General features: G+C 39.1%; 1 pseudogene across 1 annotated transcript; it reads right to left on the bottom strand.

Moving 5' to 3' along the window:
• Window positions 1-19,383: 19,383 nt before the first annotated feature.
• Window positions 19,384-21,145, bottom strand: LOC143533149 (UDP-glycosyltransferase 75C1 pseudogene; annotated as a pseudogene). The gene is made up of 2 exons (XR_013135304.1): window positions 19,507-21,145; window positions 19,384-19,461 (listed from the first exon to the last, which is right to left on the bottom strand). The product of XR_013135304.1 is annotated as a UDP-glycosyltransferase 75C1 pseudogene (transcript).
• Window positions 21,146-21,616: the final 471 nt, after the last annotated feature.

Raw genomic sequence — 21,616 nt, 5'->3', positions numbered from 1 at the left:
ATTAGCAATATATCAAGTTTAAAGTATTATCCAGTGTGTTTGTTTTACCAATTCAACGTATTACTTGTCTTATACTCGTATCGTATTACGTGGGAATTCCGCACCCTCGTGTTACGAGATAACCATGTGTAGATCCGGCTGGGAACCTACAATTGGTAACAGAGCTTTTGCTCATGATTGTGTGGTTCGGGATTATCACACGGGTGTTAAGATCGTTCCGTTTGACCATTCCGGAATGAGTTTACGTTGAAATACCTCGTTTTTGTCTTTTGCCCATCTCCCCCCATCAAATATACCCTCGAAACACCCTCGCGTCCATCGCAATTAACCTAAAAACAACCTGCTCATAATCTTGTTCTTGAGGCAAAGTTGTTGTCTCCTACTCTAGGGTTTTTGGCGAACTTATAGGGTTCCTGCGAAGTTGTGAAGGTGTGAAGTTAAGGGATAGGCGAAGTTAATAGTCAGGCGAAGTTACCATCTAGCGAAGTTAACTTAACTTCGCTATTACTGATTTTAAACCAGAATCTAATTTCTGATCTTTAAATTACAATTCTTTCAAAAATGACTTCAATTAACATCACAGAACTCGTAAAGATGGAGGTTGAAGCTGGGTCTGCAACTAAAGCTCCAAAACTGCTGAAGGGTACTGATTTCGTTGCATGGAAAGATCGGTTTGAACAGTATGTGAAGTATCAAGATGCTAAGATGTGGGTTTGCATTCAAGACGGTTACATTCCACCAACGTCCTTGTTTGAGGGTCGTGAACAGATTAAAAAATACAGTAAGATGGAAGATGATGAAAAGAATATGTATGAGGCAGAAAGTAAAGCTCATGCAGCTATAACCATGGCTCTCCCACAAGAGATTCTTCATACTTTTAAGAAATACAAAACTGCTAGAGAGCTATGGGAAGCACTGGAGAATAGATATGAAGGAAATGTTGGAATACGTACCTCCAAGAAAAAGCTGCTGAAAACTCAATTCTCCGTATTCAAGTACCTGAAAAATGAATCACTTGATGACATTATCACAGGTTATTATCATCTGATGACAGAGCTAAATAACTACTCCATTGAATATAAAGAAGAAGAGATAGTGGAGAAACTTCTTGATGCTCTTCCACCAAAATGGGAGATGTACACTGTTCTGATGAGAGAAGACAAGGACTTTGATAAGATTAATTTGGAGACGGTGGTAAATAAGTTATGAAATTTTGAACTAAACATGGCTCGAAAGGAGACACACACTGATCAGGTTCAGGATCCGGGAATGTATGGTGCTAAAGTCACTCCGAGCTCAAGTTCAAAATTAGAATCCACTGCCTACTACTCTAAGGGGGAATCAAACTCCACTTCAGATGGTCATGTGATTCTCAATATGGATGGTGACGTATGTTTCGTAGCAGGAGGTAGTAATTCCTCAAAACCTCAAACTACAACTGGAAATTTCTCATCCAATGCTCCAAGCAATAACTACTCACAGATGCCTATGAGTGTGAAATCTGCTGAACAACAGTTTGCCCTCTATGCATCCTTCATTGCATCTTATGAGAACTATATCAAAGGTAAAATGGTCGACCCTGCAACTTTGGATGAACACTATGACCAGATCGATGCTGATGATCTGGAAGAGATGGATCTGCAGTGGCAGATGGCTATGATAGTCAGAAGGGTAAACAGATTTATGAAGAAAATAGGTAGAAAGTTTGTTGGAAAAAGACCAGGGTTTGATAAATCAAAGGTTCGCTGTTATAACTGTCAACAAAATGGTCACTTTGCTAAGGAATGTACAAATGAAAGAGTCAAATGAAGTCAGAACAGGCCTGCTTAACAGAATGGGGGCGGTAGTGAAAATAAGGCTATGGTATCTCAGCATAACGGTGGATACAACTGGAATATACAAGTTGAGGAAGTGTTCGAACAGGCTAATTTGATAAACATCGAAACTGGAGGAAGTGAGAGAGAGACGGGAGAATATTAGGCATACATGGCAGAAGTGAACGATCAGCTCTCTGAGGTAAGTTCTGAACTTCATTGTGAACAATATGAAAATATGTCTGAACAATTAAAAACATTAACTGATCAGTTTGTTAGTTTGGATACTCAATTTAAAAACCTGAAAGAAGAACATCACTATTTTAAAATTAAAGAAAATAGTTACTCGGTAAAAATAAAAGCTAGTGAAAAGGATATCAGAAGTCTTAAAGCCAGTCTAGCTGAAAAAATACAAGTAATTGATCTTAGTTATGAAGTGTTAGAAGAAAAGACCAAACTAATTGCTGAAAAAGATAAACAGGTAGCTGATTACCAGGTAAAAGTGGTGGAACTAAACAGAAAAATTGAACAATTTAGAAATTCTTCGGCAATGCTAGATTACATCATAAGTGTTCAACGTTCCCCGGTTAACAAAGGGGGAATTGGATTTTCTAAAGTTCCACCACCGTACAACAATAACTATACTTATGATCCTAGTGATCAACAATCTGCGAATTTTGAGATTAGCCAGACAGTTCCAATCAAAGTATCTACTAAAGAAACTAAAGTTAATAAGAGCGAAACGAGTAAGTCAAGTTCTAATGTTACGAGTTCTGTCCCTAGCTCTGTCTCATCAAATTCAGACAAGTCGTCCGAATTGGGTGAGATAAAAGAAGAGGTTGTCTTACTAAAACGAGGGGAGGACTATAAGTTTGATGAAAAGAAATCTTCTCTAAATCCGTTCGTCTCACCATATGCGAGACAAACGGATAGTAACGCTACCTCAACATCTACCACAACTTCTGAGATGAAAGTTCAACAAAAGCAGAAGAACATAAGTTGTTTTAGATGCAACAGGATAGGACATCTTGTTGCTGATTGTCCTCTGAAACAGAGAAAATTTAGAACTATGAGGCCTCCGAAAACTAAGAATAAAACGAATACTAATTATGATGCTAGTAAAAATGTGAACACACCAAATTTCAGTCATTGGACTAATCCAAGATTTCAAAGAAATTAGTCTCGTATTTTCCCAGTAAACTACCAAACCAACAATTATAATTCAGTTAATTCACGAAAGTTTGGATGGCCTTAGAGCCAGTCTTCTAGAAGTTTTCCGTTCAGAACTTACAGAAACTATCCTCAAACTGACTTTGGGCAATCAAGGTACTGGATGCCGGATAACAGATTTACTCAACCCAAGACCAGAAGGTCTTGGGTCCCCAGATTTTAATCTATCTCTTTTATTGTGCAAGAACAGTCAAACAGGGCTGTAAACAATATGTGGGTTGTAGACAGTGGCTGTTCCCGGCACATGACTGGTAACAAGAAATTGTTACGTGACTGGAAATCTGTTCAAGGAGGAAGGGTTAGTTTCGCTGGAGAGAGTGGAGAAAGAATTAGTGGTATTGGAACTGTGACGAATGGAAGAATAAAGTTAGAGAAGGTGAATTTTGTGGAAGAGTTGAAGCATAACTTGTTGAGTGTATCTCAGATTTGTGACAAAGAATACACGGTGCATTTCACTAAAGATGAAGCACTCGTTCTTTATCCTGGTTTCAAGATACCAGATGCCTGGGTTTTGATGAAAGCTCCAAGAGAAAAGAACACGTATGTAATGGATATGAGGTCAACTGAGATGACAACAGAAGAGTCATGTCTTCTGTCAAAGGCAACTAAGTCTGAGTCAGAGTTGTGGCATCGAAGAATGGGTCATATACATCTTCGCAAGATGAATTACATTGTCAAGAATGGGCTGGTACTTGGGGTTCCCTTGAAGAATTTTAACTTTGAAGATAAATGCTTGTTGTGCAAGAAAGGAAAGCAACACAAAAAGACTCATCACTCCAAGAAGGTTAACTCAATTGTCAGCACCCTAGACCTACTTTACATGGATCTCTTTGGTCCTGTGAATGTAAAGAGTCTAGGAGGAACTTCATACTGCTTGGTTGTAACCGATGATTACTCTCGATACTCTTGGGTATATTTTCTGAATACAAAGGATGAGACAGTTCAGTTGGTAGTTAACTTGATTACCAAGGTGGAAAATATTATTGGGAGGAAGGTTAAGTATATCAGGAGTGATAATGGTACAGAGTTCAAGAACTATCAGATGGAGATGTTCTGCTTACAGAAAGGGATAGAGCATCAGTACAGCGCCCCATATACTCCGCAACAAAATGGAGTAGCTGAGAGGAAGAATAGAACGCTAATCGAAGGCGCCAGGACCATGCTGGCATATGCTAAACTTCCTGTGGTGTTCTTGGCTGAGGCTGTTGCTACAGCCTGTTATATCCTTAATCGTGTTTTAACTGTTAAAAGATTAAATAAAACATGTTATGAACTTATGCATGGTAGAAAGCCAAACTTGAAGGGTCTCGAACCATTCGGGTCCCCATGTTCGATATTAAAGACTAACTCTAAATTTGGTGAGAAGGCCAACGAATGTATCTTAGTTGGCTATGTTGTTGGGACACACAACAGAAGAGTCTTTAATCTATCGAACAGTAAGGTTGAGGTGGTCTGTAACACTGACATTACTAGTTACAAATCACCAAAGCCTAGCATGGGACCAGTAGAGGCTTTCGACTATGATAAGCTTTTCAAATCTTTTAATGTGCCCTACTTGGATTTTGCAAACATTGATGAGAAAATAGCCTCGCAGATACTGTATGACGACGAGGAGACCATTGTGCAACGTCCACAATATGATGAAAATCAACCAACCTCGTCCAATGCGGTTGAATCTCCTGCTGTCTCGAATGATGATGAGTTCTATAATCCATTTCACACTCAACCTCATACTCACACTGATGAACTTTCTTCAAATCTTGAAAATGATATGGAAGTTGGTCTGATTCAGACTACTAGAGTTCACAAGAATCATCCTTTGGAGAATGTGATCGGTAATCCTTCTGACGGTGTTCGTACAAGAAGAAGTTTGGATGAACACACATGCGTTTACACAAGCATTAAAGAGACGGGTATAATAAATGAATGCTTGTACACCTGCTTCATCAGCCAGATTGAACCAAAGAATTATCAAATGGCACTGAAGGATAGCTCGTGGGTTGAAGCCATGCAGGAAGAACTGGAACAGTTTGAGAAGATGGAAGTGTGGAAATTAGTTGAGAAACCACAAGAAGTAACTGCTATCAGTACAAAGTGGGTATTTAAATGTAAGAGAGATGAGAAGGGGATAATCATACGGAACAAGGCAAGATTGGTAGTGAAAGGGTTTAATCAGCAGGAAGGGGTCGATTACAATGAAGTGTTTGCTCCTGTAGCGAGATTGGAGGCAATCCGACTGTTTTTGGCGTATGCTGCACACAAAGAGATGAAACGTGTTCCAATTAGATGTGAAAAGCGCATTTCTTTATGGTAAAGTCGATGAGGTGGTATATGTTGAACAACCCCCGGGTTTCCCTGACCCAGATTTTCCTGATCATGTGTACAAACTGAGTAAAGCATTATATGGGTTACATCAGGCTCCTCGTGCCTGGTACGCAACATTTTCAGACTACTTGCTAGAAAATGGGTTTGAAAGAGGAAAGATTGATAGTACGCTGTTTGTCAGGAGAAAAGGGGGAGAGTTTCTTCTCGTTCAGGTTTATATGGACGACATCATTTTTGCTGCATCAAAAGTCACTATGTGTCATAAATTTGAAGTGGTCATGAAGAAGAGGTTTGAGATGAGCGCCATGGGCGAATTAACTTTCTTTTTGGGATTGCAGGTAGATCAGAAGAAAGATGGCATGTTTATTCATCAAACGAAATATGTCCATGATGTGCTCAAACGCTTCAAGATGGATGATAGTACCCCATTTGACACTCCAATCTGCGTCAACCACAAACTGGGTGCTGATTCCGACAGTGATGAAGATGTGGATCCCACTCAATATCGAGCAATCATAGGTTCCTTAATGTATCTAACCGCATATAGACCTGACATTATGTTTGCAGTTTGTCTTTGTGCTCGTTTTCAGGCAAACCCGAAGGAATCTCACATGAATTGAGTGAAGAGAATCTTGCGGTATCTCAAAGGCAAGCCTAAGTTGGGATGATGGTACACGAAATGGGGAGAACTGGATTTGGTAGCTTAGACAGATTTTGACAATGGAGGTTGCAATCAGAACAGGAAGTCAACAACCGGTGGATGTCAGTTTCTCGGAGGAAGATTGGTATCGTGGCAGTGCAAGAAGCAGACCTCAGTAGCCATTTCCACCTGCGAAGCAGAGTACATGGCAGCATCAAACTGCTGCTCCCAGGTTTTATGGATACAACATCAATTGCGCGATTATGGTCTGAATTTCACTCAAACTTTTATTTGCATTGATAACACTGCTGCAATCTCAGTAACAAAAAATTCCCGTTAAACACAGTAAAACTAAACATATTGACATTCGTCATCATTTTATACGGGATTGTGCTGAGAATAAATTAATTGTGCTTGAAAAGGTTGATTCTTTGGATAATTTTGCCGATCTTTTTACTAAAGCGTTTGACTGATCCCGTTTTCAAAATCTTGTTGAGCTTAATATGATGATCAATTCCGAGTAACCTTGTTTTCAGTAAAAAAAAAAAAGAAAAAAAATATCGCTTAAAATTATGTCGATTGCTTAAGTTTGAAGGACATATCTTCGGATATGTTTGGTCCTTACTTCTACTTGTAGATTATGAGGATAGCCATTAACAAGATGACTGAAAGTGACCGGGGCGGTTTATGATGGGTTTTTATTCTTTCGCTGAAAAATAGTCGTTCATACTTAGTTAGAAGGACACATACTCGTATGTGGTCGGTCCAGCTGATCCATTGGATCTTCAGGATAGTCGTTTACCTGAAGACTTTGACTTGATCGGGGCGATAGAATTTAAATTTTTTATGTGAGATGATATAATTTTTCAAGTCTATAACTTCGTAAGAAGTTTCAATACGATGTTTAAAAGAAAATTGATCCAACCTTGGAAAGTGATAGAAAAACTGATCTTGTGTGCTTAACTGGTGAAGTTATTAGGCCTAAAAGACTCTAGAACAGTCATTGTATGTTATGGTAGCTTTCTATGGTACGTAAAAGTAGAAGTGATACAAACTAAATCTTCTCGATTTAATGTGGAGAATCATTCTGAGTTGTGCATGTCTCCATATACATCTTTCCGAATGATAGGCAGAAAAGTGATTACCCAGTCATACACGAGCCCGTGAGTGTTCTGATTCCCGCGAAGATAATATTAAGTTCCTGCAGTGATCCAGATTCGGGACTTGCAGTTGAATTCAATTATGAAGTTGTATAAAGGTGTTTATTAAAAAAAAAACTATGGCTATTATTGTTAAGCCTTCTGAAGCTTATTTTATTACACATATCTACAAAGAGGCAAGATGAATCTGTCAAAGTATGAGATATAACGGGAAGAAGAATCTGAAGATCAATGTGTGCTTACAGATTAATCAGACACTACGGGTCGAAGTCAACTCGAGGTGACTTGGGGAAAGCCAAATAAGCCTTGAGAATAGATAGGAGGCACCACAATCTTTCATGTGATGTACACCTAAATTTTGATCTTAATTGAACCTAATCCGTATCACAGAAGCGATGAAAACCATACTAAGTTGTATACCTGCTTACAACCTGTTTCTTTATGTCATAATACCGCTGAACATGGATCTATGTGACAGCCACTTAATTAGTATGATTCCTGTTCGGATCTTTTCTAAAACATGCAGGTTCTTGTCAAGACTGAAATTTGATCCCGTTTATTTTATTACTCAAATTTTCGTTATGCATTTCGTTTTATGGTTTACTTTTATAAAACTTGGTTACTTTGTTCTTTGATCATTAAGTTTAAATCTTTTTTGGAGACTTTTAAAAGCATGTTGCCCTTTGATCCACTTTATATGTTACTGTTTGTAAGTCTATTCGGGCGAAGTTAACTAAATGGCGAAGTTAATTGGTGACAAAATAAGCAAAGTTGACCAAGGGGTTGACCTAAGGGGAAGTTATAAACAACAGGGCGAAGTTATCCTTAACTTCGTTGCTGGGTTTTTGTGGTATAAAAGGGAAAACGGTGGTCAAATTGGGTCAAAACCTCTAAACTACACAAACCCTCGGCGAACTTATCCCCTGAATCAAGACTTATTAAAACTTTTTTTCGTTCATGTGGTAAGGTTCGTCATGATTTTGTGTTACATAATTATTTTGTATCAATAAGTAATCTGATCCACAATGACATGTTTTAGGTTCATTATTGAACCAAACCCTCGTCGCTCTTTGTCGGTCCGAGCTGAAGGATATTCGTGATTATTAGTGATTCATCTCTCTAATCGTATTCCACTGTTTGTATTGACATTCTTTGATCGGACATTAAAAACCTTACCTGGGTATTATGTGTGCGCCGTTCATAGGGAGAAGTTAGGGGTTGAGCGAACTTGTCAATTTCGCCTGTCCCATAACTTCGCTGACATTCCAACTTCGCCTAATTCATGCTGGGCGAAGTTGTCAAATGTTGGTATTATGATCTGACTTGGCTCGTTTATTTTGCAGATATGGCTGCTGTGGCAGGTGCTGGTGGTGCTGGTGGTGATGAAGGTGGAGATTATAACCGACAGTTCTTTCCGGGTCACAACATGTATATCACTTTGGATCCGGATGCTCGTGGTATAGACGACTATCTTGAGATCATTTCATTTCTCGTTCGCTCACGTATTTTTCACGCCATCACGACTACTCTTCCCATTTCACTACCAAATATTGAAGACTTTTGGCGAACAGTTGAATATGACTGTAGGGTTGATCCTCCAGTTATGCGCGCTACAGTTAACAATCAAGTGGTACAGTTCTCGGCCGAACAGATAAGAGTAGCTTTACAGCTTGGGGTTGAAACTACTGATGATCCTACTGAATTTTCGGCCTCCTTCAGAGATGGTGCGTTTCTGCGTATGGGGTATTCGGGTCCGTTGGGAGACTCTCAGAGGAGGAAAGGATTTTTGTTTGATCAGTGGCGGTTTCTTATGCACGTGATGATAGTGTGCATGTCTGGTCGGAAAGCTGGTACAGATGGTATGGGTGCAACAATGCAATTGGCAATGACTGCTCTGACCTACAACAAGCCTTACAGCTTTGGTCAGATGATTTTTTATGAGATTGATCATCAGAGGCGTGCGGTTGCTCGAGAAAGATTTTTGATGTATCCGAGATTTCTACAGATGATTCTGAATCATGTATCTCCTAATTTGCCACAAAGACGCCCTATTTAATATGTGGAAAGTGTGTCCAAGAGGATCTTTGCGCAATGTAAGTCCTCAAGTGCTCGAAGTAATCCTGAACTCCGTCCGAGGCACACTGCCTTGTTTGGTTATCTGGTGAATCCTACGTATGTTGCTCCACCGGGTGATGAATTTCTTGATCCGACACCGCAACAGGGAAATGTTCCGCAACCACCTCCTGTGGTTCAACCACCACCCGTGGTACAGCAAGCACCGCCTGCTGATCCTGTTGTTGCTCCGGAGCAACATGTTGATCTTGAAGTTGCCTTTGGAGGGCAAGGTTTCTTTGACATGGACCGGGTTTATCCAGCTGCTGAAATTCAAGCCTTCGTAGCTGAGGCGTCTGGGGTAAATGTGTCCATGGTCGCTACTTCGGTGGCTCATTCTGACAGAGCCGACTCTGACTCCTCTACTGACGATATCGTTGAGGCGCAACAAATCCTTGCCAGACAAGAACGAATCCATGGCAAGCGATAGAAAAACTCAGACGATAGTGAATCTGATTATGAGGAGGACTTATATCGGATGGTATGAAGATCAATGAAAGCAAGAGTTGGTGAAAGCTCAAGAGTTGGTGAAAGTTCGAGGGTTGTTCGTTTTTCTCCACCCTCATTATCTGGTATGACTATGGTTCCTGCATCTGTGACTGTAACAGTACCGATTACCACTGGTGTTTCTTTCGTGACAACGTCATCATCTTTTGGTACTCCACCAACCTCGTTTCAGTTTACTGCTCCTGAAATAGTTTCCTTGCCACCTCCTACTCTTACTCCATCGGAGGTTATTGCACGGTTTTTGAGTCAACGTTGGTTGCTACTACGGGGTTGTCTGTTTCGATACCACCCGCGGTCACTATTCAGTCTACATCGGATATACCAGCTAGTTTGGGAATTCCTCCACCGTATGCTCAAGATAATTCTCATATGCGTTTTAATTTTGATGCTACTTTGTCTGATTCTGAAAGGATAGCGGCTCTTGAACGAGTAGTTGCTGAACAGTCAAGAATCAATCTAATCCAGACTCAAGCTATCCAGCGACTTGTGGCAGAAAATCAGATCCAATCGTCCCTCCTGGTTGAACACTGTAAACTATTTGATGCTCTAAAACAGTTCTTAGCATCTCAGGGGGAGATGAGCTGCAAGGGTGATGAGTTGAGAACCAAAAAGAGGCAAGACAGAGACGATGATCCCAATGCATCGGAAGGTGCAGGTGGTGAGTTGCCAAGAACTGAACAAACTCTTGGGACTTCCACATCTCAGGGGGAGTCTGCTGGTCTGTCAGGCGGTACGGGTTGTGAGAATGTGGTAGTTGTAGATGATGAGGAAGTGTTGGGAAATGATGATGATGAGTCAGCTGATGATGTGTTAACGGCTGATGAGATTGGAAAGATTGGGGAACAGATAGAGATTGATAGTGATTTAGAAGAAGGGGACATCGTTGATGATGGTGTAGAGCACGATATTCCGAATGTTGATAAAGAGAACTTGAGTCAGGATGCAAATATGTCAGATGAGTCCGAGTGGGAAGAACAGCCGAGATGGAAAGAAGGCTGTGCTCAGTGGTTCTTCAAGAAAAAGAAGCCTGCAGTTCCAACAATGTTTAAGAAGAGTTACAACATCAAGGGGTACGCTGAGTCCAAGAGAGGTATCATCTGCTGGTTGTATGACGACCAGTTGAAGTTGTTTGTGATTAAGCGTTATAATGGAATTCAGTATTTTAAGAAGGCATTAAGATCGCTCAACACCTTGCCTGAGTGTGAGGTGAAAGATTTGGCTCGTTTGAGATTGATTAATAGGAGTGATGATGATATTGCAAGAATAATTGGAAAGATAGTATGGAAGGAAGCTATTAAGGAGAAAAAGTTTGAACTTCTAAAGCCTCAGAAAGGAAGGTTGGTTGAAGATAAGGATCGAGGAATGCGGGCTGATGGCAAGCCCTGGATGGTAATGAAGTATAATCCAATTCGTTGCTTGAAAGAGGTGCCGATGAAGATGATGCCCAAGGATGTGTTAAAAGATCTCAAGTGGTGGTACGTTGATTGTCAGACAGCTGAAGCTATTATGGAAGATGAGGACGAACAGGAGATTCTGAGAGTGTATGATCCCATGCACTTGGTTAATTTGTCTCAGGCTGATTTGCAGGTACTGAATGGTAAGAAGATATTTTACATTCCTGCCTGGAAGGATGAAGCCAAGAAGTACCAGAGGGTTGTCTCTGTCTGTGTAAGGCATGGCATTCATGCTTGAAGACGGATGGCACGTGATTTTTGAGACTACAAGACATGAGAATGAAGATAGAGATATGAAGCTACTGCCAAGGGGGAGTCTGTTGGTGCATGATGTCAGTAGTTCAGTATCTTGTGTTTTGTCTGTGTATGTAATCGTTTAGTCTTGTTTGTTTCGTGTCGAATACTGTTGAGTTTTTTATGTTCGCTGATTTGTTTGAGTGAACTTAGGGAGTAGCGAAGTTAGTATGTCAGGCGAAGTTGTCGAGGTATATATATACCTCAACTTCGGCCATTTTGATAGGGGGTTTTTTAGTTTTTGGTGAAAGAGTTGTTTTGTGATCTTGTGTATCACGTGTTGGCGATTAGCAATATATCAAGTTTAAAATATTATCCAGTGTGTTCGTTTTTCCGATTCAACGTATTACTTGTCTTACACTCGTATCGTATTACGTGGGAATTCCGCACCCTCGTGTTACGAGATAACCCTGTGTAGATCCGACTGGGAACCTACAGTTATTACTTCGCTTGTTAACTAGAATGGTTTATTGACGTCTCATGTGTCGTATGTGTTCGTTTATGGTTTAGTAAGTGATTAGTACAATTACTTTGACTTATATATTAAAATAATCCTTGTGATTATTTTATGTTAGAAAACTTTGCTCACCTCGAAAGCTGTACAATTTGATGTGTTAGAAAAAAAATTAAGTCCTAAAATCAGGGTTGTTACATAAGGATTATCCACATACATATGGGAGGGTTTTAGAGAAAACAAAAAAAAATATTGTTGCTGAAATCGGCACGACCCGTTTACGTTCTTGTGTGCACAGACCCTCCAGTTGACCAGATCAGTATTCTCCAGTTGCCTTTTTTGGATTGCGACTGTGAACCACCCTTTTTACAGCAATTTTTCAGTTGCCGATTATAAGGGAATAAACAAGTTGCTTCCTTTCTTTTTTTGTTTTCTGATTAGGGTTTGTTTGGATTGTTTCTTTACTATTTTGGGTATTCAAGTTTCTGACGTTATTCGAGTTGCTTGGATTTTTGGTTTGATTCGGGTGTAGTTTCCTTTGTTAAAAAAAATCCGGTTTTGACTGGCCAAATTACAATATATGTTTTAGGATACAGTTATTGTGTGAATCGTATTGTTGTCTACTATATAAGATGGTTGGATATGGGAAGGCTGTGATTGAAAAGTTTAATGGTACTAATTTCGGTTGGTGGAAGATGCAAATGGATGCCTTACTTTCTCAAAGGGATTTGGATGTAGTTTTGGAAGAGAATGTAAAAGATATGAGTAAAGATGATGAAGTTGATCAGAACTCAAAGGACAAGAAAGGTAGAGGAGCTATTACATTGGATTTGATGAGGGATGTTGCTTTATCATCAGACATGAAACCACTGCTCATGGTATGATGTTGGCTTTGTCAAATATATATGAGAAGCATCAGCAAGTAAGAAGGTGTTCTTGATGAGGGAACTATTCATGACAAGAAAGAACGAGGGTGGCTCATTAACTACTCACATTAACAATCTGAACTCATTTTTGTCCATATTATCATTTGTGGAAATTAAGTTCGATGATGAGAATCAAGCTTTGGTGTCTCATTAAGCTTTGGTGATGTTATCTTTGTTTCCTAATAGCTGGTCAGGAATTATATCTACGGTTACCATTCTGTGGGGTCTGCAGGTACGACATTTGAAGGGATCTGAGATATTGTGCTTCGTGACGCCACTCGCCAGAAAAGCCCGGTGAAGGATCATCTTCTAGGATGTTTTATGGTGTAAAGGGAAGGGCAAGCAATAGGATAGTGGGAGTGAGAGAAAGAGTTCGTCTAGAGCTCAGAAGAATGTGAGGTGTTGGAATTGCAACAAGGTGAGGCATGTTATTCCACACCCTCAATTTTCAACTAATACCAAGATCTAGCCACGTGTCGTACTTAAACAACCATTTATTACTGTAAAAAATATATTTATTGTTACTCATTAATTCGAAAAAGTATTATTACAATGCTGTTGTGTTTGCAGAAGCGTAAAAACAAGTAATTGTTCCAAAATACTGGAGTACAATTTGAATACCCATGCACTACAATTCAAGTAACCAAAACAAGCTTGGTTGTTTGATAAAATTCATGCAACAAAGATGCAATCCTAACTACATATGTGCACCATAGCGACCTGAGAAAGACATGTTAAAAAGTGTCAACACAATGGTCGTGAGTTCACCAGTTTGTATCTAAAAACAAGTTATCAAAACGTGCAGATAAATTAAACAAAGTTTTATCACTGGTTAATTACTCTATATATCATGATACAATAGTGCGGGGTCCATTGCGACCGAAGCTAACAGGTGTTCATTTGTGTACCTCCCTCCAAGCCTTACTAGAACTTGGCAACTTGGTAATGTGATTAGGCTAATGTTACATCCATCCGACCTCCAGTAGTGTTTTAGCGTATGTGGGTTTTATCAAACCTAATAGTACTACTTAATATTGTCTCGCCAGTTAACCTTAATGGTCCGATGTGTGTGAGGACTTTCAGTAGGTAATTACACTATGTATCCATGAGATAAAACAGTCTTACAATATCCATAATGTTTGTGCATGCTTTGTCCCCCGAAAGGAAAAGTATGTAAAATATTTGGGCCGTGAAACTCACCTCGAACGTGTGCTAATTATGTAAAGTCAACTGCTAAAGCGAAGAGTCAATTACTTGAATCCTAAGTGTACAAGTACAAAAATAAAGGTGTAGTGGTTCCTAGAACCTCTAGTATCCAAACAATCCCATTGTTTCTTCATGTGTGACCTAAGTTTGACTTTGTTGACTTTGACCAAGTTTGACTTTCGTTGATCTTTGACCAAAAGGTCCAAATTTTGCTGACCTCTAACCAAAAGGTCCAATTTTGTTGACATTTTTACCAAAAAGATTGACCGGGTTGATCGTTGACCAAGTTTGATCGAGTTAACCCGACTACACCTTGGTGACTTATTAATGCAAGCATGCTTGTTTATAAGTGTTATGTATCATTTCTAATAAACAATATTCCAAACGCATACACGTAAACTAATAACATTATCATTGCAACAACTTGTTCGCAAACTATTAAAAATTCCTACAACATGGAAGGTTAACGTTTACAACAACTAACTAATGTTTGGACGTTGTCTAACCACTAATATCACAATTTAAGTCAATATAGTTGAGGTTTAATCAATCGCATATAATTTCCAGAATCTGCGTTTTGATGGCACTTCAGCGGTATCTTGATTTGTAACACCGCGTCTTTTACCCTTTAAGTTTTAGCCCTAAAATACTAACTTATATAAGTAGAGGGACCAATATTGAACAATCTGAAAACTTCACCCATCGCGATACGCGACGGGGTAAATATAAGCCCATCGCGTAGCGCGATGGCCTTGCACATAAACCCAGAAATGGGCGGCTTGGCGATACGCGATGGCTCAGTACAAGAGATCATAGCGTAGCGCGATGACCAGGTTAAGCAACCCGGACACGTGTCCAACCACGTGTCAACACGTGGCATGATATGATAGGCCACGTGTCACACGCAGATAAGGCGGCGTCGCGATACGCGACGGGTCACAAGGAACCCATCGCGTATTGCGTTAGGGTCCAATTTCTGCCTATAAATAGAGGGCTACGGGTTTGAACCATTTCATCCCAAAACACACCTTCACATTCACACATTTAGCCTCGAAAGGTGTGCCCCATTGCCGTAACAAACCGACATGCCATTTTCTCGAAATTCATGCAAGGAACGAAGTTATAATCAAGTAGCAATCATATAAGCGAGTAGATCAAGATCCTGCCTTTCTCTTATTATCAATCTAAGTTCTCGTTTAAGGTAGGAGTTATGTTTAAGTTATTTACATTATAGCTTAGACTATCAATCGAGGCTATGGCCTTTAACCTTGATCGTATTTTATAAACAATCTCATTCACAATCAAGTTTTCATAAACGTTACTTCATGATGAAGTAATGTCAAACAAAATATATATTTTGACGGGCATGTAGTAACTGGAAGGGGGATACCACTAGTAGTAAGTTTCTTTCCTGAGGAAAAGTAATTCGTACAAATCCCAATCAACCGAGGGACCCATTTACTTACCTGGAGAAACTTACCAATGTGATAGAACCTATTAGGCCAAAGCATGCTATACCAAACGTCACATAAAACCAAGTGTTTTCATTCACAATCAAAGATAAATGATTTCAAGGTTAAGCTTACAATCATAGCTTAACATCATCAAAACATTCATACAAACCTATTTGTATATAGGTTAATATCATTCACAATCAATCAATCAATCAGTCAAGGTTTTCAACACCGACGGTACAGGTGAATACGTTAACCTTTTCAATCAGTCAAAACATATTTATACTCAATGAGACGAACGGGTGTTTGTCTTAACGAGTCAATCAATGTCCACATGAGATCGTGTAATCTCTAAAACGTTATAATACAAAGAAGAGAATAAAATTAACTCAGACCGAATACGCATGTGTATGGATCCAGACATAACTGTTAAAGCTCAATCAATCAATCAAAGGCAATGAAGCCGCGAGCTTAAACGGTCATGACCAGTTCTCAGTTCAGGGCCGTTTGGCTTGGAGAATACCGTTGTGTGTGTAGGGCAGTGGTACACATACCGGAAGTAGAAATGCTTTCGCTTAGTTTGTCAAGAAAACTATGTTTGTATTGTAATCGTCATTCAAAATGTTTTATCGAGTCATACGTGTTCAGCAGCATATAGCTGACGTATTTTTCCAACCCATTGCAGGTAATTAAGCATTAGTAGCATTAGCAAGGATTGGAGTCTTATGAAGATAGAAGCGCGTACAAGATGGCTCCGTTTTTTACAGACAAATCCTTGTATTATGAAATCTATATTTTGTAAACTATACTTGGGTATTTAATTCCCAAGTAAATTTTCAATGTAAATTAATATTATATTCAACCTAAAGTCTTCCGCTAAAATTAACCCGTAAACTTTGATATATTTACAAAACAAGTACCAACTGGTGATCACACGCCTAGGCCCTAAGTCGGGGTGTGACATGATTAATTTTAGTAAAATAGTAAACATTCAAATAAAATTAAGCAAATAATATACAATGATACTATATATTTCTGTAACTTAAGAATATTTTGACTTTGTCACAAAATTTTATGTAACAACTATGAAAAATTTTAGATCGCCAAGGGGTACTTTCAGTGATCTTCCGGCGTTAGTTTACGAAAAATCATTATAAATTGTACATTTAAGATTTTAGATGATATCACTTGGAAAATATCACAAACTCAAAGAAATAGGTCTTATTACAATTTAATTACATATTATTACACAAGGAATGTGTTATGACTCTTGTAAAAGATTCCAACTTTACTCTTTAAAATTCAGATTTGACACCTTAACTTATAAAATGGAAAAACAGGACTTAAACACATCCAAAAAAAATATGAGCCTTAGCTTCTGTAAACTAGATTCAACAAATTACGTTTTCGACTCAAGAACCAATCAATTTGATTAAGTATTACGAATCCGTCAAGACTCCACAAACCTCAAAACTCAAAAATCCAACATGATTGCCTTTAAATTCCAATAAGATTACACCTGTTTATCAAGATTTAGATACTAGATTTCCATATCCCCAATTTCACTCACATAAAGAATAGATCATAACATAATCACTTACTTGATGTATGCAAAGAAATCAACCAATTAAGCCTCCTAGGTATTGTTCTTGATCCAACACCAAAACAAAGTATATGTGTGTGTATCCATGAGAGAAAATGAGTAAGTGTGTGTATGTGTGTGAAGAATTTCTGCCAAGAGAAAGACAAGAGAAAAGAAATGCAAACCAAGTGTTTAACACTTAATTTGTCATTATTTTGATGATAAACAATTACATGGATGTGGTATTAAATGAATTCCTTTATTTAACCCTAATTTAACTTATATTAACTTTATATTAATATAAGTGTGACATGTAGCATTGTACAAATAGCAAGAAAGGTTCACCTATGAACGTATAACACATTATAAAGTTAAATGCATTCTGTTGTTATAATTTGTACTTGTTATGTTATTATTACTTTTACTTGTTATTCTTATTAAACCATCAACATTCGTGGACATACTCATGTGTGTGCTCACGTGACACGGTAAATGCATGTGTGTTTCCTAACGGAGTTAACGGAGATAATCGAGTTTAGTTAACGAAGTTAACCTTAAATGTCGAGTGTCACATGTTAAGAGTCAGTGCCCAGGTTCTAAGAAAGAGGATGGTAAAAAGGATTTGAACAGTGCTGAGGTAGCCACTAGGGGTGATATCCTAACTTGTAGTGTGGAAGGTAGTGTTGACTCTTAGTTCATGGATTCTAGTGTTTCGTTTCATGCCATGCGCAACGGGGAGACGAGGGTGAATTTGAAAGTTGTGACTTTGGTAAGGTAGGACTTGCTAATGATGAGATTCTTCAAGTAACGAACATTAGAGATGTTGATCTTGTTACTCCGTTGGGAACTACGTGGAGGAAGAATGTTAGGGTTAAAAAAAAGTTAACTTATATGTCTAAGCTTGATAAGAAAGGACTAGAAGTAAGGTTTGGTGGTTGTAATGGAGGTGATCAATGGAAATATGGTGGCAGGTTTTGTCATGACTGAGTTGGAGCTAAATGTTAGCTGAATGTTTTCGGGGGTATAAACTAGTACAGAAATTTGGTAACAATGGAAGCACGAGGCGTGTTCCATACACGGTTTCAAAAGGTGGTTCCATTTTGAAAACCAAGATTGCGATGGTGAAATTGTCTCGTAGAAATTGTTTGTAGAATTTGGAGAGTGGTGATAGTTCTTGATGTATCTCTGAATCCGGTGGATTGTGCAAGCTAGTTGAGATAGAGAATGGGTCATTGATAGGTTTTGTCACAACTGAGTTAGAGCTCTGGGGAGCTTCAACTGGCCTTTCAAGTAACTTATGAAGAGGGTTATTGCAACTAGGTGAATTCTTGAAATCTTAGCTTGTTCATGGAAAACAAACGGTTTGGAGAACTTCTATTGTTAAAGTTTTAGCTTGTTCTTGGAACTAGTGGCTTGGTTGATTTCTGTCACTGGAAGTCTTAGCTTGTTTACATAAACTGGAGGATTGGAAAACTTGTTTATTGAAGAATACTAGAATTAGGGTTGTTTTTTACTTTGATGGTGAGCTGGAGTATTCGCAAGCCTTTTAAGTGGGAGATTATTAGGGTTTGGTGATGTCCTTTCGAGCCTAACTAGTTCAGGATGGAAAGCTCGTTTGACTTTCTTGTTCCTTAAGCCGTAAACCCTAATGATATTTATAAAATTTCATCTATTGTAATTGTAATCTATGTACCATTGAGTAATAAAGAAACTCTAGTTGTAACTAGCGGATGTAGGTCAGCTTGACCAAACCACGTAAATCTTGTATTCTTTTTACCCTTTCATTTTGGTGTGTGCAATAGTCTATTCTATTGCGAACTTTCGTTGATTCATACCAAACAGGGGTTACAAATGAAAGGGTCAATGGTTATGATTGGGCCGGAAAAGTCGCTTTTATCTGGTTTCCATGTGTACTTGGGTTGTGATAATTATTATTTCAAAACTTACCATTAATATGTTTACAGTTTCCAATTCAATATATATCCATAAAAAAATTATTACGTTATCTTAAATTTTCCATTCTACTGAATTCATTTCCATGACTATATATTGTTATTATACAACTTGTTAAGATTAAATAATTAATCGTCCCGGTTTTTTCACTTGTAAGACGATAATCGTTAATCCATATGCGTATTGAAAATAACGTAATAGACAAATACAAAATGAAAGACAACATAAAGGCAAAGAAACATATAGAGGCCTATTGCTCAAGACGGGATATGATTTATTCTAGGACCACATGAAGTCACAAGTCACAACCACTTAAATTTACAATAACAGTAGTCACATAATTTTAATACCTTTCATATCCCTAGTATTTTAAATTTAACGATTTCATCAACCACATAAAATTCAGTCACACTTGACTATTAGACTCGTATAACTGATTCCAACTTGGATTCGAGATTATTCATTTCTTTGCTCGATATCGTGACCAGTTTTTCTTGACTCGAACCCCCATCAACTTCTTCAACAAAAGCCTTAAGATTCATATAAGAACCACCTTCTTTCATAGCCTCTCTTGCCAAATCCTTCCACTTCTCCGCATTCTTTCTCATTGATACACCTCTTTCGTGTCCTCCCATCACCATTTCTACGCACCTTCGTATCTCCTCACCTTCGACAACTCCTTCCTCATTCGCAGTCACCCTCACCCCGGTTCCCCACACATCTTCTAAGAGCTTAGCGTTTGTCGACTGATCCGTCCAATGAGGAAAGGCCACCACTGGAACCCCACAAGCAATACTTTCAAGCGTCGAATTCCAACCACAATGTGTCACAAAACAACCTAGAGAAGGGTGTGATAGCACCTCTAGTTGACTACACCATGGAACTATCAAACCTAATTGTTCAACTTCCTCCATACAACTTAATTCCTCATCTTCTTCTTCTTTGGTCTTCTCGCCTTTCTTATCTCCATCTTTATCTCTGATCACCCATAGAAACGGTCTCCTACTCGCCAACAATCCGTGTGCCATTGCCTCCTTTTGTTTCTTTGTCAACATTATGATGCTACCAAAGGATATATAAACAATGGACCCTTGAGGCTTTGTGTTCATCCATTCCACATAATCTTTCGTCTTCTCAAACAAGTCTCCCCCAAAAGACTTATCAGACGGATCCTTACCATCCAAGAAAGCCGAAGGAATCAACGGTCCAACCGCAACCATCTTCAGCTTTCCATCAATCTCTTTCAACGCCTCGTCTTCCAACGCATCAAAGCTATTCACGAGTATCGTCGGCTTCTCTTCCAAATCCAGCGCATCCAGCTGTTCTTTGAACAAAGGCAAAGCAAAATTGTACGTGTTCGCAGGGTTACAAAACGAGGGAAGATCACGAATCTTGAGCAATGGCAGCCCTGGTAACTGAATGGACCATGAGGGTTCGGTACAATCGTCCCCAATGAGTTCTTTGTACCCATGGAAGTAATAATAGTAGACACGCAACACCGATGCGGGTTGGATCCAAAGCATTGCTGATGGCACATTAAGTTCACTTGCCACCTTGGCAGCCCATGGAAGGAGGAGTGTGTAAACCAAACAAGTAACCGGGGTTCCGTTTTCCGCATTGGAAAGAATGGTTTCTTTCAAGCTTTGTGCTCCCCGGTTCCTTAACTCGGTCATGTATACAGTGGTGTCATCCACCATGGGCTTGTAACCATCATCAAAGCCATCTGAAAAGAAAGCAAAGTTAAAACACTCGGGAAGTCTGCCAGCTTTGCTGATTTTGTTGCAGGCTGAGATGGTGGTGGCGAAGGTGACTTTAACACCTAACCGGACGAGTTGTTTAGCGATCTGGAAAGCAGGGTTAATGTGACCTTGGGCTGGAAAGGTGATAACCAGGAAGTGAGGTTGAGTATTAGTAACAATTTTTGTCATTGTCGTATAGGATTTGATGAAGCTAATAATAAACTACTAATTATGGGTTTGTGAGTTTGAGTATGTTTAAATGACGAGAACTGAGATGGGTTTTATATGGTGTAAAACAATGACGTTTGAGGTGACGTAGTGGAAAGCACAGGAGTGGTTATGTTTCAAGATCAAACCAAGTTGAAGACGATTTCTAGATATTTAGATTTAATTTATTGCCACACATTTTTATGTGCAGTTTTGTTTTATTATCTTATCCTTCTGTTAATGAAGTGGCATATAAATGGGATGTGCCAAGTGTATTCACTTTGTTAGTAAGAGGTAAGAGGTAAGATGTTTAAATTTCACTATCATTAATTTAAATATTAGATATGAGAGAGAATTATGGTTTTTCAGTGTTCGAGTTCTGATCTCACCCGGTTTTACCGGCTTCTTGCTGCCGTGCCGTTTGGCGGGCGTGGGGGTCGGGTTTTATCTGGAGAATCCCTCAATAGGTGGACCGCTAGGGGCTCCGTCCGTCCGGACTTGAGGCCGGCTCGGGCTACCTTTAGCCAATAAGAGCCACGTACGAAGTATCCGGCATTAC

Source organism: Bidens hawaiensis, unplaced genomic scaffold (genome assembly GCF_021521415.1).
Source record: "Bidens hawaiensis isolate Kalapana, Puna unplaced genomic scaffold, B.hawaiensis_p1.1 tig00000702_1, whole genome shotgun sequence".
In the NCBI taxonomy this organism is placed as follows: Eukaryota; Viridiplantae; Streptophyta; class Magnoliopsida; order Asterales; family Asteraceae; genus Bidens; species Bidens hawaiensis.
Note: the sequence above shows the minus strand (reverse complement) of the source record. Positions and strands in the feature narration are given on the sequence as shown.